This window comes from Chiloscyllium punctatum, chromosome 10 (assembly GCF_047496795.1).
Source record: "Chiloscyllium punctatum isolate Juve2018m chromosome 10, sChiPun1.3, whole genome shotgun sequence".
In the NCBI taxonomy this organism is placed as follows: domain Eukaryota; kingdom Metazoa; phylum Chordata; class Chondrichthyes; order Orectolobiformes; family Hemiscylliidae; genus Chiloscyllium; species Chiloscyllium punctatum.
This window is the reverse complement of record NC_092748.1, coordinates 103,355,258-103,374,153: the sequence shown is the minus strand read 5'-3', so window position 1 is coordinate 103,374,153 and position 18,896 is coordinate 103,355,258. Positions and strand designations below refer to the sequence as shown.

At 41.0% G+C, this 18,896-nt stretch overlaps 1 protein-coding gene across 2 annotated transcripts in view; it reads right to left on the bottom strand.

Annotated features, from left to right (window-relative positions):
• Positions 1-18,896, bottom strand: part of LOC140482415 (contactin-associated protein-like 5) — an 878,213-nt gene that overhangs the window by 386,419 nt on the left and 472,898 nt on the right. The gene's annotated exons all lie outside the window — the stretch shown is intronic.

Sequence of the window (18,896 nt, the reverse complement as noted above, 5' to 3'; positions counted from 1 at the left end):
CATGTTGCGGAATGACAGATTCTCGGACTTCTCTGTCTTTGAATAACTGTTGCCTCTTGGTTTCAGCATGTTGACTCGCCTGAATTCTTTTGTTTGTTCTCAGAATGCTCCTCTGACTTATCATCCAAATGTGTGACACCATCCTGGAAATCCTCTTCTGCTGGGGTCTTCCTTCATTGGATGTTATGAGGGGAGCAACGTGACAATTAGTGAGACTACAGGTGAGCCATATTATCATGGGTTTTCTACACGATTCATGCATCCAAATCTCATTATGGATAGACCAGTGGTCAATTCAGTGATGGCCCTGGTGTATGTGTTGCTCTCACCGTCACACAGCTCATCATCTGCCCTCAGGTTTTTGTGGTTCTGTTCGCCGAGCTGAGAATTTGTGTTGCAGACATTTCGTCGCTTGTCTAGGTGACATCCTCAATGCTTCGGAGCCTCCTGTGAAACGCTTCTGTGTTGTTTCCTCCAGCATTTATAGTGGTTTCTTTCTGCCACTTCTGGTTGTCAGTTGCAGCTGTCCGCTGCAGAGGCCGGTATGTTGGGTCCAGGTCGATGTGTTTGTTGATAGAATATGTGGATGAGTGCCATGCCTCTTGGAATTCCCTGGCTGTTCTCTGTTTGGCTTGTCCTATAATAGTACTGTTGTTCCAGTCAAACTTATGTTGCTTTTCATCTGTGTGTGTGGCTACTAAGGATAGCTGGTCGTGTCGTTTCGTGGCTAGTTGGTGTTCATGGATACAGATCGTTAGCTGTCTTCCAGTTTGTTCTATGTAGTGTTTTGTGCAGTCCTTGTATGGGATTTTGTACACTACGTTGGTTTTGCTCATGCTGGGTATCGGGTCCTTTGTCCTAGTGAGTTGTTGTCTGAGAGTGGCTGTTGGTTTGTGTGCTGTTATGAATCCTAGTGGTCGTAGTAGTCTAGCTGTCAGTTCAGAAATGTTCTTGATGTATGGTAGTGTGGCTAATCCTTTGGATTGTGGCATGTTCTCATTCCGTTGTCTTTCCCTTAGGACCCGATACCCAGCATGAGCAAAACCAACGTAGTGTACAAAATCCCATGCAAAGACTGCACAAAACACTACATAGGACAAACAGGAAGACAGCTAACGATCCGCATCCATGAACACCAACTAGCCATGAAATGACACGACCAGCTATCCTTAGTAGCCACATACACAGATGAAAAGCAAAATGAGTTCAACTGGGACAACACTACTATTATAGGACAAGCCAAACAGACAACAGCCAGGGAATTTCTCGAGGCATGGCACTCATCCACAGATTTTATCAACAAACACATCGACCTGGACCCAATATACCGGCCACTGCAGCGGACAGCTGGAACTGACAACCAGAAGCGGCAGAGACAAATCACTATAAATGCTGGAGGAAACAACACAGAAGCGCTTCACAGGAGGCTCCCAAGCACTGAAGATGTCACCTAGACAGGGGACGAAACGTCTGCAACACAAATTCCCAGCTCGGCGAACAAAACCACAACAACGAGCACCCGAGCTACAAATCTTCTCACAAACTTTGATCTGCCCTCAGGCTTCTCACACATACCGCGAGGCATCTCTTCAACATGCAGTCCTGTTTTACTTCTTTATGAGACATAGGCATGGCTGGTCAGACCAGCATTTATTGTCATCACCAGTTGCCTTTGAGAAGGTGGTGATGAGCTGCTTTCTTGGACAACAGCATTTTGTGTGTTGCAAGTAACCCCACAGTGCCATCAGGGAAGGAACCCCAGGAGTTTGGCCCAGCGACAGTGAAAGAACAGTGATACATTTCAAGCCAGGGTGCTGAGTGACTTGGAGAGGAACATGTAGGTGGTGCTGTTAGACTAGATTAGATTCCTTACAGTGTAGAAACTAGCCCTTTGGCCCAACAATCCATACCGACCCTCCAAAGAGTAACTCACCCAGATCCATTTCCCTCTGACTAATGCACCTAAAACTATGGGCAATTTAGAATGGCCAATTCACCATACCTGCACATCTTTGGATTATGGGAGGAAACCGGAGCACTCAGAGGAAACCCATGCAGACACAGGGAGAATGTGCAAACTCCACACAGACAGTCGCCCGAGGCTGGAATCGAGCCTGGGACTCTGGTGCTGTGAGCCACCGTGCCACGCCATTGTTACCAAAAGCATCTCTCCAAAAGTTGTGATGTATCAAAAAAACTGTCGTGCTGGAAGTACTGAGGAATCTACATGTTATGACAACTCCTGGGATAATGTTCACTATATAATCATCTTTCTCTGATCACTCACCATTTGGATACTTAGTGAGTGAAATCCTTTACAGTGTACAACTTGTCATGACTCACTGGCATAATTTACTACAAATCAAGGCCCGCTATGTCTGAAGTAGCCACACATAGAGTCATAGAGACGTACAGCATGGAAACAGACCCTTCGGTCCAACCCGTCCATGCCAACCAGATATCCCAACCCAATCTAGTCCCACCTGCCAGCACCCCGTCCATATTCCTCCAAACCCTTCCTATTCATATTAAAATTTGCAATTGTACCAGTCTCCACCATTTCCTCTGGCAGCTCATTCCATACACATATCACCCTCTGCATGAAAACGTTGCCCCTGAGGTCTCTTTTATATCTTTCCCCTCTCACCCTAAACCTATGCCCTCTAGTTCTGGACTCCCCCAGGGAAAAGATTTTGCCTATTTACCCTATCCATGCCCCTCATAATTTTGTAAACCTCTATAAGGTCACCCTTCAGCCTCCGATGCTCCAGGGAAAACAGTCCCAGCCTGTTCAGCCTCTCCCTGTAGCTCAAATCCTCCAATCCTGGCAACATCCTGGTAAATCTTTTCTGAACCCTTTCAAGTTTCACAACATCTTTCCGATAGGAAGGAGACCAGAAGTGCATGCAATATTCCAACAGTGGCCTAACCAATGTCCTGTATAGCCGCAACATGACCTCCCAACTCCTGTACTCAATTTAAAGATTCAGTGAAATTACTACAAATCTCAATTTGTCTCTGACTCATTGCTAGTCAGGGTAAAAGTGAACTACTCCAAGATTTCTTCAGCAATAATAATGCAACTCTTATTTTTCATGCAAGACTCAACTTTACTAAGAACACGAAAAGAACAGGTTTACTAATTCACGTAGCTTAAAATTTACCCTTTAAGTTAAAAGTAAACCTCCCAGACATTCATCGACAGTCAGATCATAAAACACAGACTGAATACAAGTATTATATATGGAAGGGGGAAGAATTAGTCAGCGGAACACAGTTCTGCATTACTAGTCCAAAATTACAAAGCTGGATGAGTTAATTCTGCAATCCTTTTACTTTCTTTAATAACAATTTGGTGCCATTTGTGCAGTGACTATCAGTCTGTTATTCGCTGGTTGTTTGCTTGGAAATGGAGACTTCCTTGTTTAAGTTTGGATTATGGAATGATAGATCTGTGTCTATCATTTCCAACTGTTTTAACAAAAAATTGGGGAGACAAATTTTGCAGAGAAAGGCGAGAGAGAAAGATTGATGCAACTAACATTTGGAGGTCACCTTGCTTTTCTCTGACTCCCCTCAGAGGTTCTAAGATGAAGTGCCATCTAAACAAATAGAGGCTTGAAGATATGCGGAAGTCTCCTGAACCTAGTTAGGCCAATTTATCTAGACTCAATGTCTTTGAAAAGTAGCATATTGCTGCATACAAACCAGTTGGCTTTGCTTATCTTTTCAAAACTACAAAAAAAATTCTGTGTACACGATCTCTTTTCTCAATGGTCTCCATTATTCAAAATTTCAGTCCACAGTCCAAAAAGTAAAAAGATGTGGTGTCTTACAGAATGCCGCTGACTGGCTTGCACCTTAACGACAATATGCATGCAACCTATCACACATTCAACATAATGAGCTTCTGGTTCAAACATTTGGGTGTTACCCACAGCACCACACGACCTCAGAGAATCAGTTCTTTGTTGCTTTCTTTAGCTAATTAATCAGTTAACCGTGAAAATGCCTAATTAGCTTATAACTGTGGCACAAATTGAAGATCACTGTTTTCTTGTCAAAATATACTTGGACTGCACGATATTACTATCACGTCAAAGTCCAAAAGCGCTATGGGAGAAAAATAAACATTGATTAATTACAACTGCACAGTTGTTAAAAGGTCACTGATCATTATGATAAGTGTTTGTCTGAGTGATTGCAATGGCACATGAGACTGCCTTAAGCCATTTGGGCTTTTCGAAACTTGCTACACCATGCTATTCCCTCTAGTGTCAGCAGGAATATTTTTTATGTATCTTTCCCTCTGCTAATTCATTAACTTTCTTCAGTGTTCCATTTTGTTTTAATGTTCATCTCCTCAGAGAAACACTAATAAGAAAGCTTAAGTCCAATATTACCTTTTACCACTGAATCCCCACTATCAAAATCTCAGAGATTATCTTTGATCAGAAAATGAACTAGGCTCACCACATAAATAAAGCAACGACAACAGCAGGTCAGAGGTTAGGAATCCAACTCACCTCCTGTCTCCCCAAAGCTTGTCCACCACTAATTGGGCACATGTCAGGAGTGTAATGGAATACTCCCACTTGCCTGAATTAGTGAGTTCCAATACTCAAGAAGTTTGACACCATCCAGGAGGAAACAGCCCTGTTGATTGGCATCATATCCACAACATCCACTCCCTTCAGCACTGAAACTCAGTCACAGCAGTGTGTACTATCCACAAGATGCACTGAAGAAATATTCCAACTTCTTTAGACAGTACATACCAAGCGCATGACTACTAACACCGAGAAGGACAAAGATAGCACATCTCTGGGAATATCACCACCTACAAGGTCCCCTTCCAGACACTTATGATCCAGACTTAAAAAAATTATTGCTATACCTTCTGTGTAATTGAGTCGAAGTCCAAGGATTCTTTTACGAATGGCATTGTGGTTAACATAGAGGTACTAATCCAGTATTGTGGTTAACATGTGGACTGCAGCAGTGCAAGAAGGCAGCTCACCATCACCTTCTGAAGGGCAACCAGGGATGGGCAATAAATGCTGATAGAGCAGGAGGTCAGGAGGCAGTCTTGTACCTTCTAATGTATCTTCTTTATGGATTCCTAGGTCTGTAAAGTATAATCTTAAATCCAGAAAGGTTGCTCAACATTAAGGCTCCTAGTCTTTTTCATTGACATGGTTTCTAATATTTAAGACTTAATATTTAAATCTAATATCTAATATTTAAACACCAAGCTTTACCTCCTTGAAAGCTTTGCTTGACTCTGTTGAGTGATTTGATTTTTTTGTGAACAGTAGATGTTGACAGCACAATTCAAACAGTTGACCTTAACCTTGATAAAAAGTCATATTTTATCCAGAAAGAGCTAAACAATTCTAACATTTTATAATTTTTCTACTAGCATTCTTTCTATGAAGAAATTTGGAATTATAAGTTAAATTATAATCATGAAACTATTGTTCATATTGGTCGCTTGTACCCTTTGAAGAAGGAAAATTATCATCCTTACCTGCTTTGGCCTATATCTGACTTCACATCTGCAACGATGTGGTTGACTTTTGACTGCCCTCAGAAATAGCCCTGTGCAATTGGACTAAAACAATGAAAATGCTTCAAAAAAGGAAGAAAACTGGACAAGCCACCTGGCATTTACCTGTGTATAAGAAAAAACACATGCAAACACAGCCCTGTTGATCCTGCAAAGTCCTCCCTACTAACATCTGGGGGCTAGACCTAAGACTGAGAGAGCTGTCTCACAGACTAGTTGAGCAACAGCCTTATACAGTTATACCTACAGAGTCAGATCCAGACAATGTCCCAGACAACACCATCACCAAACTTGGATAAGACCTGTTCAACCAACAGGACAGGCCCAAGCAGTGTTGATGGCACAGTGGCATATAGTCAGGAGGGAGTTGCCTCATGAGTAGTCAACATTGACTCTGAACCCCATGAAGTTTCATGAGATCTACTCCAATGCTGGCAAGAAAACCTCCTGTTGATTTCTACATACTTCTCAACTGTTGAATCTGTCCTCCTCCATGTTGAATACAGATTAACTGTGGAGGCTGCATTGAGGGTAGCAAGGGTGCAGAATGTCCTCTAGCTCGAAACTTCAATGTCAATCAATACCATAGGCTCAGCATTATCATGAATGACTGAGCTGGTCAAGTCCTAAAGGACTGGGTCTGCAGCAGATTAGATTAGACTCCCTACAGTGTGGAAACAGGCCCTTTGACCCAACAAGTCCACTCCAATCCTCCAAAGAGCAACCCACCCAGACCCATTTCCCTCTGATAAATGCACCTAACACGATGGGCAATTTAGCATGGCCAATCCACCTGACCAGAACATCTTTGGATTGTGGGAGGAAACCGGAGCACCCGGAGGAAACCCACGTGAGCACAGGGAAAATGTGCCAACTCCACAGACAATCACCCGAGGCTGGGATCGAACCCGGGTCCCTGGCACTGTGAGACAGCAGTGCTAACCACTGAGCCACCATGCCACTACAGGTGGTGGAAAAATGTAGTTGACGTCACCTTCAGCAATCTGGCAGCTGCAGATTCATGTGTCCATGACAGTATTCATACAAATGACCAGCACACAATCTTTGTGGAGACAAAATTCCATCTTGACATTGAGGATACTCTCCATTGTGTTGTATTGCACCATTAATGTGCTAAATGTGATAGATTTCAAAATGCTTAGCAACTAACAACTCAGCATCCATGAAGCATTGTGGGGCATCAGCTGCTGTAAAATTGTACACCAACACAATCTACAACTTCATGGCTCTACATATTCCCCACTCTACCATTACCACCAAGTAATGGGACTAACCCTGGCCTAATGAAGAGTGTCCAATGGCATCCCAGAAGAAGCATGCGACATATCTAAACATGAGGTGTCAACCCGTTGAAGGTACAAATCAAGGCTAATTGTGTGCCAAACTGCAAGTGTCAGAATTAAACAATTCAGGAGGTGATGGCCTATTGATATATAACTACACTAGTATTCCAGAGACCAAGTAATGTTCTGGAGACCTGAGTTCAAATCCTACCACACCCAATGCTGAAATTTGAATTCAACAAAACTCTGGAATCAGGAGCCTAGTGATGACTATAAAACCATCGTCAATAATCAGGAAAAACTGTTCTGGACAAAACCCCCTCAAAATATATTAAGAAGATAGCTTAGAACCCAACATTTTCTTATTATTACAGGAAGTCTGAGGCATTCTGGATGCAATTCGATTGGTCAAACTTCCAGGCTTGAAACAAAATTCATTTTATACTTACTGTGAAGTTAAAATACAAAATAAGAATTAAAAAATTAGTTTACTGTGACTCTATTGAAATACTTAACAAGATAATATATATGTTAACTTATAACAATTAGCTGTTCCAAATAGTAACATCCCATAATCACACTTTTGGCAAAGGCCCAAATTCAGTAAAACAGATTGTCTCATAGCCATTGTTTCTCCAGTCCAGAAGGAAAGAACATCAAGAGATAACTTTGGCAGACAGAGAGAACTCCAGTGCTTTGCTGTAGCAGGGATTGATGTATAGCAGCTCCCAAACCACAACAGCTACTAAAGTTAAACTAAAATGCTGGCTCTGTGGGAGCTTGACCCCACTCAGCCATGCTGCTTCTATTGTTCCAACTTTTTAAAAAACCAAGGCCTCATGAGCTGTTTACTTTTCTGGCTTGGAACAGACCACTTGTCACATCTGCCTCAACCTCTCTTCATGAAAGAAAAGGACAAAATACACTTCTTAAAGCCATAGTGTCGTTACAAAGCCAATGTAGTTCCTTTAGGAAAGAATCTTCTGTCATTAACTTGTCTGATCTACATGGAGCTCCAAACCATCATCAATGTGGTTGACACTTAACTGTCCTCTGGACAATTAGGGATGGGCAATAAATGTTGGTCTAGCCAGTGATGCTCACATATTGTAAATAATAAAAATAGCCAACACATCAGATCTAAACTGTGCAGACCTACTACCAAAATGGTGGTAAATGTCTCACAAGAGGAGGAAGAGGAGGAGTCTCAATAAGTGTCTCCCTTCCTCAATGAACTACATAAAGGATAAGGCTGAACCATTTGCAACAATCTTCAGCCAGAAATGTGTCGTGGCTGATCGATCTTGGTGTCCTCCAACGATCCCCATCTTCACAGATGCGAGTCTTCAATACATTCCAAGTATCAAGAAATGTCAAAAGGCACTGTGCTTTGCAAAAACAATGGCACCGAATATATTCTGGCAATAATACTGAAGACTTATGCTTCAGAATTTGCTGCACCCCAGTGAAGACATTCCAATATAACACTGGTATTTCCCTAACCATGAGGAAGATTATCCAATTGTGTCAAGAACAGAAAAAGCAAGACAAATCCACCGAGCCAATTACTGCCCATAAGCTTGCCCGACATCATCAGGAAAGTGATTTCAAGGGTTATCAATAATCTGCTCACTGTCACTCATTTTCAGTTCTGCCTGGTCCACTCAACTCCTGGACTCATTCCTTAGTCATGGTCATTTTTATTCCAGGCAGGCATCATTACTTAGAATCCTTCTATTCTCCACCTTCACTCCCAGACACAGAGTCTTGCTTTTCATGTGTTATCAGTTTATGAGCAAATGGAATTAGCTGCATCACTTAGAGTCATAGAGATGTACAGCACAGAAACATACCCTTCGGTCCAACTCATCCATGCCAAACAGATATCTCCAAACCAATCTAGTCCCACCTGCTAGCAACTGGCCCATATCCTTCCAAACCCTTCCTATTCATATATAACATCTAAATGCCTTTTAAATGTTGCAATTGTACCAGCCTCCACTACTTCCTTTGGCAGCTCATTCCGTATATGTACCATCCTCTGAGTGAAAAAGTTGCCCCTGAGGTCTCTTTTATATCTTTCCCCCTCTCACTCTAAACCTATGCCCTCTAGTTCTGGACTCCCCCAACCCAGGGAAAAGACTTTGTCTATTTATCCTATCCATGCCCGTCATGATTTTATAAACCTCTATCAGGTCACCCCTCAGCCTCAGATGCTTCCGGGAAAACAGCCCTAGTCTATTCAACCTGTCCCTGTAGCTCAAATCCTTCAACCCTGGCAACATCCTTCTAAATCTTTTCTGAGCCATTTCAAGTTTCACAACATCTTTCTGATAGGAAGGAGACCAGAACTGCATACAATATTCCAACAGTGGCCTAACCCATGTCCTATATAGCTGCAGCATGACTTCCCAACTCCTCAATACTCTGACCAAGAAAGGAAAGCATACCAAATGCCTTGTTCACTATCCTATCTACCTGCAACTCCACTTTCAAGGAGTTATGAACCTGCACTTCAAGGTCTCTTTGTTTAGCAACACTCGCTAGGACCTTACCATTAAGTGTATATGTCCTGCTAAGATTTGCTTTCCCTAAATGCAGCACCTCATATTTATCTAAATTATAATCCAACTGCCACTTCTCAGCCCATTGGCCCATCTGATCAAGATCCCGTTGTAAGCTGAGGTAACCTTCTTCGCTGACGACTACATCTCCAATTTTGATATCATCTGCAAACTTAATAACTATAACTGTTATGCTCACAACCAAATCACCTATATATACATGATGAAAAGTACTGGACCCAGCACCAATCCTTGTGGCAATTCACTGGTCACAGGCCGCCAGTCTGAAAAACAACCCTCCACCACCACCACCCTCTGTCTTCTACCTTTGAGCCAGTTCTGTATCCAAATGGCTAGTTCACCCTGTATTCCGTGATATCTAACCTTGATCACCAGTCTCCCATGGGGGACCTTGTCAAACGCCTTACTGAAGTCCTTATAGATCACATCTACTGCTCTGCCCTCATCAATCCTCTTTGTTACTTCTTCGACAAACTCAATCAAGTATGTGAGACATGATTTCCCACGCACAAAGCCATGTTAACTATCCCTAACCAATCCTTGCCTTTCCAAATACATGTACATCCTGTCCCTCAGGATTCCCTACAACAACTTGCCCACCACCGACATCAAGCTCACTGGTGTATAGTTCCCTGGCTTGTCCTTACCATCTTTCTTAAACAGTGGCACTTAGTGATTAACTACTCAGCATCATGTGCAATACAATTTGGTAACCTTAAATTCCCCACTCTTATCATCAAACATAAGCCCCATTTTCAAACACTCTATGTATCTTCAGCTAGCACTTACTGTATCATTTATCATTGGGCACAACGCATGAAATCATATTTTCATCAGCACCAGCTATTCTCTGCGTTGATCAACTTACATCAACAAGAGAATTGTTTGAATTTATTTCATTCAGTTAATGACTTTCTGCATAGATTCAGTTAATTTGGATCATAATTTTCTAAATGGTCTGAGTTAATACTGACAACAAGCAGTAGGGGTGAAGACATCTCAACGATTTTGTCGATATAAGACAGGTAATTGTTCCAAGACAGATCTCTACTCAATTAAAATCATTCCTGTAGAAAGGAGAAGGAACAGGAAGCATATTACTTTCCTTGAGAAATTAGCTTAGTGATCAATAGCATGAAAGGAAGAAAGTAAATTAAATCAGAGTGGTCGTTTATCTGATCATGCCGGTCAGAATGACCTCTGTTTGATTTTGAAACAAAAGATAAAAATGTGTTCAGAAAGATTCTGTCCTGTCCTCCATCTGAAGTGCTGAAAAGGTAGGATGATAATGACAGGCTTTCCCTCTTTAATCCTCTCTTGCTAAAAAAAAGCAACTTATCTGAAGAATATTATATTGGCTAATATCTAGAAGCCGAAGCTGATAATTACAAGGGAATGTCATAGGTAAAACAAAAAGACTTGAGATGGTAGCACTACTCATATCGAGACGCTGACTTCTCTTCACAGTTGCGGCAAGGTCTGCTGAGCTTTTCCAGCAATTTCTGTTGCGATCGTGCAATGCAAGTCCCACAGGGCTCTTCCTTCATTTTTTCTTTAAAAAATCAATAATTGCATTGGTTAAATGCATCTGATATGCGTTTGGTAACTTATTCCAGAGTTAGTAATAGTGAAATTCTTAGGTAATATAGTTGCCACAAACCTATTTATATTGCTTATTATGAACTTGATTATTTTAATCTTTACTTTTTGAAGCAGCAGATATTACATTTTATCCCTTAAAATGTCTTATGAATTAAAATGGAATATTCTTGAATTTATGCTAAAATGTCACGATGACGCTTTTATACCACATCTATTTTTTGTTGTTATGTGGTTGAAGTATCTGCTTACTTGTCCACTCAGTGCATAGATTTTCTGGTTGGTAGGTAAGTCCACTGGAATAGTTAATGCTAAGTCAAGCACAAGTACACCAATGACCTGCAGCAAATTTATTCAATCCCTTGATTCACACAGTGAATCTGGCCTTAAATGTTTAACCGTGATTACATTCCTCAAGGGTAATTTAATCACTCATGGCCCATTAGCCTTTCATGTCTCATAGGTCTCTCCCTTCGCTCAAAGCAATTGGATACTCCACAAAATCTTTCAGCTGATTTGATAAATTCATTGGCAGTAGAATATGAAAACTAAAAATCCAAGGCAGGCGATAGGCAAGAGAAACACTTCTTCTAGGCTGCAGGGTGCAAATGCCAATTGGTGAGCTAATACAATTCCCAGCATTGACTATGGTTTCAGAAGTTACCTTGTAGGTCCATGCAGAAGAAAATAAAATCAAAGAGAATGCAGGGCAAGTGGTGGTAGAATTGTGACAAAAAAGAAGCAGTACTTTGCTGATGTAATATTCTGCCTTTCTTCCTTGTCACATAGCAAGGCCATAAGACATTGAAGCAGAAATAGGCCGTTCAGCCCATTGAGCCTGACCCGCCATTCAACGAGATGATGGCTGATCCAATAATACTGAAATCTGCTTTCTTGCCTTTTCCCCATAACCCTTCCTGATTATAAATCTATCTACCTCAGCCTTGTTTATATTTAACAAGCCAGCCTCTCCCAGTAAAGATTTCTACAGATTACAGAAGAAATTCCTCCTCATTTCTGTCTTAAATGGGACTCCCTTAATCTGAGATTGTGTCATTTACTCCTGGACTCTCCCACAAGGTGAAACAACCTCTCTGCACCTACCCTGTCAGGTTCCTGAAGAATCTTGTATGCTACAATAATGTCTCTTTTCATCCTTCTAAATGTCAATGAGTACAGGTCCAACCTGTTCAACCTCTCCTCAAAAGGAAATCCCTCCATACCCAGGTACACCTAGCAAACCTTCTCTGCACTACCTGTCATGCCAATGCAACTTTCCTGCAAGAAGGAATTAAAATTGTTCATTGCAGTCCAAATGCAATCCAATTACCGCCTTTTTAGAGTTTTTGGAAGGCTTTTTAATTTTTATATTCATTCCTCCTTGAAACAAAGTCTACCCTTCTATTTGCCTTCCCTATAATGGCATATATTGGATTCACACACGTGTCATGACTCAACTTATTCTGAGTCACAAAATGTCAGAATTTTGACATTGAAACAACTCTTTCCATGTTTGGGTCTGGGCAGATTGGATTATTTGAGTAGTGTACATACGGGAAATTTGGATGTCAAGGATTGATAATGAAACATGATTTTTTTCATCGCTTCATTGAAATTAACTAATGAAAGTCTAGCAGGCTGTATTTTACAAATATACAATACCATTCTGGGTGGGACAGTGGCTCAGTGCTATCTCACAGCGCCAGGGATCAGGGTTTGATTCCAGCCTCAGGTCATTGTGTGTATGGAGTTTGCATATTCTCCCTATGAGTGTGTGGGTTTCTCCGGGTGCTCCAGTTTCGTCCCACAATCCAAAGATGTGCAGGTTAGGTGAATTGACCATGCTAAAATGTCCATAGTATCCAGGGATGCATATGCTAGGTGGATTAGCCATGGAAAATGCAGGTTACATGCTGAGTCTGGATGGGATCAGTGTGGACTTGGGCTAAATGGTCTGCTTTCACACTGGAAGGATTCTATGATTTTTCTACCAGTTTCTCATTTAAATACTGTGATTATGTAACCGTTCCACTCAGCCACAATAACAAGGAAATCATATTCCATTTTGTCTCATCTGGTCTCTGAGAATGAGCTCACTTTATTCAATTAAGAAACAAGCATCTTCTCAGGTTTTATTTTGTATGTATGTTTGATTCAGTCTTCATGGTTGAGCAAAGGGACTCGTGTTTAAATTTCCTTTAAACCTGTCAAATTTAGAAAATTACTTCACAGTCTGTCTCGTTCAAAACTGGAGAAGTTGCCTGGAGGCAGAAGAGAAAAATAAGTCAGACAGGCTCTCTGTAAAATCAGTAACAGACCACCATGTGAGAGTAAAGATTCAAGGAACTGAATGCAGTTGTTTTGAAGTAACTACTACTGTTTATTTGTGAAATTTATTTTTCTATCCATTGAAAGTTTTAAATATGTTGTTCACTTAGCCATTCAACATTGAGCACAGCTGCATGGCAGTTTACTCCAAAAGTCTCATTCCAATGAAGTACTAATTCCGACACCTCGCACAGACCAGAAAATATACCTATACAATCCCTATGCAGTCATCAGTGCTCACAGTTTGATTTGTGATCATGCTACAAATTCCATAAAATTTCAGGTAGGCTAAAATTTAAATTTTAGTGTTGCAAAGGTAGGTTCAATTGAGGCATTCAAGAGACCAATATCTGACAACTTAGGTATAAATAATGCACGGGGTTACAGGGAAAGGGCATAGGATGGTACTAAGTCATGATGCTCATTCAGAGAACCTGTGCAAACACAATGAGTGAAATGCACCAGAAAAATTCTGTGATTCCATATAATATTCTTACTGCATTGATAATGTCCCACTAATACCACGTTGCAAAACCATTAGTACCTGCAATCACCCCAGCTTATATGCTTGATGGTAACACAGTGTAATATCGCTGGGTTAGCAGTCCAGAATCCCAGTTTAATGTTGTGGGGAGATAAGATTCAAATCCAGGAGGTGAAATTCAAAACCATCTTCCTTTTAAATCTGAAATGATAAGTGCGGGTGGCTTGGTTGTTATGGGGAAGTTGGGGCAAAGTCCAAAGACTGCTGACAAAGTGAAAAATGTTCAAATCTGCAGATAATGGCAATGGCATCTGTATTAAAAATAACTTCTATTTTCCCACTCTCAAAAGTGAGATGTTAGCCATGGCAGGTTTTATAAACAGTGATAATTTAACTTCTCATAAAAACTCATCTGGTTCGCTAATGTCTTTTAGGGAAGAAAATCTGCCAGCCTAGCAGCCGGGTGAATCCAGACTCACAGCAATGTGATTAATTCTTCTAACTGCCCTCCTCTGGCAGTTAGGGATGGGCAATAAATGCTGGCCTAGCCAGGAACACCCACCTCCTGTGAATGAATAATAAATGAAACTTTCACAATGTCCTTGAACTTCAGTGACAAACAGATATTTGTTCAGTCGTTGTTGAAATACTTAACTGGAAAGATGTAGCTTTAATAGATAGGAACTATTTCATAATTGGAAGGTTTCTTTTGTCTGATCTTATGCCAACTTTGCATTGTTTTTTTTTCCTTTAATAACACCAGTTTAAATGGGTTAAGTTACCAAGAAAGCTTGACTTGATAGCATGGAACTCATATATGTTTGTCCTGGACACAGTTATTACACATGGATAAATTGTACATAACCAGATTTGCAAAGATGAAACTCACATTTTATCAATGATATTGCTCTTTTCCAAATTCAGCATTTTTGTCACTTTTCAGTTAATAAATAGGCACACATTTCACCCCACAGCTTCCCACAATCATTGATCACTCAACAGTTCCAGATTAGGGTAGCAATCTCATTCCAATGAAATCACCAACATGAATCAAAATCCTACAATAGGTTGCTGTGCATCACTTTTATGTTTAGCACTATATAATAATTTTCAAATGTCAATACTAACTTAGAAATGGGTTTATTTTAATGTACCAGAGTGACTGCGTATTAACATTGTCATTCAATACAGTTTCTCACTTATCAAGTTGTCATGCAGAAGCTTGATTGTTATAAACACAAAGTGTATAAAATTGTTAAATTTTTAAACTGTTTTGTTAATTTAAGGTAAAAGGAGTAACATGATGCTTGCTGATAACCAAGCAACTGTCCCATCACTGCCCCTGATGAAGGAGCAGTACTCCGAAAGCTAGTGCTTCCAAATAAACCTGATAGACTATAACCCGGTGTTGTGTGATTTTTTAACTATGTACTACATCCTCTCTTCAATGCACTGCAACTCCCACCATTACCTTGTTTTCAGTGTCACTCATGGAACATAATTTCTAACCACTGAAAACCACAAGGAACCCACCACCTCCTCAACCTCTGAGGTCATGGGAAGAAACATCAACAATACTGTCCCACACACACCATACCAGCTCAGATACTGAACACCTCATTGGGAACGTTGGGCTTAGGAAGATTAGATGCACAATCTGGTTAACAACTCAATTTGACTGCTTCGGACATGGCTGAGAAAGAAATGTCACTGGCCACTGGAACTCAGGGGACTGTCTGAGATCAGCCAGCTGCTCAGCGCAAGCAGCGGAAGACCTTGTAGTGTCAGCAATCATATCTACATGCAGAGGGAGGAAGAGGAGAGGCAGACAGGTACATAGGACACTATGACCCTCATTGATACATCAGGCTAGATGCAGGGAAGCTGCTTTCCCTGGTTGGGTAGTCTAAGGAGGACACAGTCTCAGGACAATGGTAGACCATTTGGGACTGGGATAAGGAAACATTGCTTCACTCAGAGGGTGATCAATATGTGGAATTCTCTACCACAGAAGGCTGTGGAGGGGAGGCCATGTCACTGAACGTATTCAAGGAAGAGATAGATTTCTTTTTAGATTTTAATCATAAATATCCTTGAAGAATGAAGTTTACTTAGGCATCTTGATCTAATTTCATGCACATAAAAGACTCTGGCCATCACATGATTTATAGGTATCAAGAAAAGTTTTGGGTAGGTGCAGCATATTACATTTTTACAGAGTCTTCCCCATCAAGGGGTATGGAAAAAAAAGAAAGAATATGGTATTAAAATAAAGGATCAGCTTTGATCATTTTGTATGGTGGAGTAGGTTCAAAGGGCCGAAAGGCCTACTCCTGCTCCTAGTTTCTATGTTTGAAGAATGTATGCAGCTGTATTTTACAGGTCTAGTGATAGTTTAGTCATAAATATGACAAGGTCTTTCACAGAACAAACATGTTCAGTTTGCCCACCAGAAGTCAGAAAGAGCCAAAAAGTCTCTGGAAGATCAGCTCAAGGTAAGAATTAATCTCAGGATGAACATACTCTAACTCATTTCAGGTAGACAGCAATCCAAGAGCCCATTGACCACTTTATCAGAAGATGCCACAGCAAAAGACATGTATGTGACTTTCTAAAGAGCAGCTGTCAGAAAGGCTCATTGAGTTAGTCATCACTTCCATATCAATTAAATCTTTAAGGAGGATCCTTTTGGCAAATAGGCCTAGCAGTGATACACCATTTGAAGATGGACGCAAGTCTGAAGCCATAATGGCAGGCCAAGAACAATAACAGATTTTCGTTGCAGACTTCAGTCTTGATACAGTCAGGGAAGCATTATAAGCCATCAAATACTGTAACAAATGTAATATGCTGCACCTACCCAAAACTTTCCTTGATATCTATAAATCGTGTGATGCTAAGAGATTTTTTTATGTGCAGAAAATTAGATCAAGATGCCTAAACAAACTTTATCCACCCTTCAATAATATTTATGACTAAACTATCAATTTGTGTCTCCCAAAATTTGGGTGAGGATAATTTTGATTTCTGATTTGATGTATTAATGTCGTATGTACCAAGATACAGTGCAAAGTATTGTTTTGCAAGCAGATGCAGAGTAAGATCAACTCTAATGTACGAAAGGTCTATTCATGAGTCTGATAACAGCGGGGAAAAGTTGCTTTTGAATCTGTTGGTACATGTTTTCAAACTTTCAGACCTTCCCCACAATGGAAGGGAGTGGAAGAGATTTGAACGGTAAAAATGGCCCCAAATGAGTTTGATCACCCTGCTGCATGAACCTTGTGCTACCCTCTTTCGCCATCAGCAAACATTGGATCTGGCTTAATTTATAAATGTCTTATGACAGCTAAATCAAAACAGGGTTCACAACATTAATTCTAATCAATCATCTATATCCTTCACTTAGCCCACTAGCCCAAAACTACTCTAAAGTACCCCCTGGCCTAGTTCTGAACTTGATTCATTCTCCAATTCATCTCCCATCAAATGCCTTCTCTGAGCTTAGGAGCAAATTACTATAGATGCTGAAATCTGTACTGAAAGCAAAAAAGAAATGCTGGAGATTCCAGTGAGACAGGCAGCATCCATGGAGAGAAAGAGTAAGCTTTTTTTTGAGTTTAGATGAAGCTTCATCATGATCTCTCATAAAGAGTCCTCTTGACTCGAAACATTAGCTTGCTGTCTCTCCAAGGATGCTGTCTGTCCGACTCGGATCTCCAGCATTTTTTGTTTTCTGTTTCTTTTAGCTTATATTGTTCATGAAACCAACCTCCTGCTTCTTCAATCTGGTCACACTAGACAGTTGGTTACCCACCTTCCAATCCTGGACCTATGGTAGCTGATGTTGTTTCCGCTCAGGTACCAGCATCCTCTGCTTCAAGCCTTCTGGGCTTACTCAAAAAAGTTTGACCTCTATCTTCAAATTTGCTGCCTCATCTCTAAACTCACTTTCTTTACCAACGTGCTGAAATATTTGTTTCTTCTCGGAATACTGCCCAATTTTTCCAGACATTTCATAAATGAATACCTCTAATTATTTTTACTAGGCCAGGGGGTACTTTATAATGAGTTTGGGCTCATAGGCTAGGTGAAGGGAATAGGTGATTGATTGGAATTAATGTTGCTAACCCTGTTTTGATTGAGCTGTCCTAAGACATTTATAAATTAAGCCAGATCCAATGTTTGCTAATGGGGTAAAGGGGGTAGCACAAGATTCATGCAGCAGAGTGGCCAAACTCATTTGGAGCCATTTTTACTGTTCCAATCTCTTCCATTTCCATCTATCATTGAGAAGGTCTAAAAGTTTGAAAACACGGAGCAGCAGATTCTTCCCCACTGTTATTAGACTCATGAACAAAGGAACAATGGCTCTTTACAAAGTTACAAATGGCATTCTGTGCAACCCCAATAAAGGGAAGCAATCACTCCCCACCCTTCTTGACCTGCCTCCAGCATTTGATATGCTTAACGACACTATTCCTGTCCACTGCTCATGCATGCTGCCGAGCTGCATGGGACTGCATTTACTCTGTTCTTATCCATCTAATCCTGGCCAAAGACCCTGTCTATTACCTTAGATATTCCCCAGCGATCTGGACTTGCAAACCACAACTAGCACTCCACCCCATACCATTTCCCTCAGTCTTTCATTTACCTCATGTTTGTTATGACATCTAATTCCAACTTAACATGAATACTCTCAACGCTGCTCCATCTCTAAATTAGACAGGCAAGTAGCTGGAAGAAAACAGCAAGTCAGGCAGCATCAGGAGTGGACATTTCAAATGTGACCCTGCTTCAGGACTGGGGTTGAGTGTAGAGGCAGCTGCAGATAAAGGCGGTGGCGGGGGCAGGTTGGAATTGGGACAAGGGAAGGCAGGTAGAGGGTACGAGCTGGTTGTTCAATGGGAAGAATGAATCCGGTGGTGGCAGGGAGCAGTGGCAGACAGAAGTGGGGCTGGGAAGGGAGCTGGGGGGAGGTTATTTGAAATTGGAGAACTCAATGTTGAGTCTTCTGGACTGTA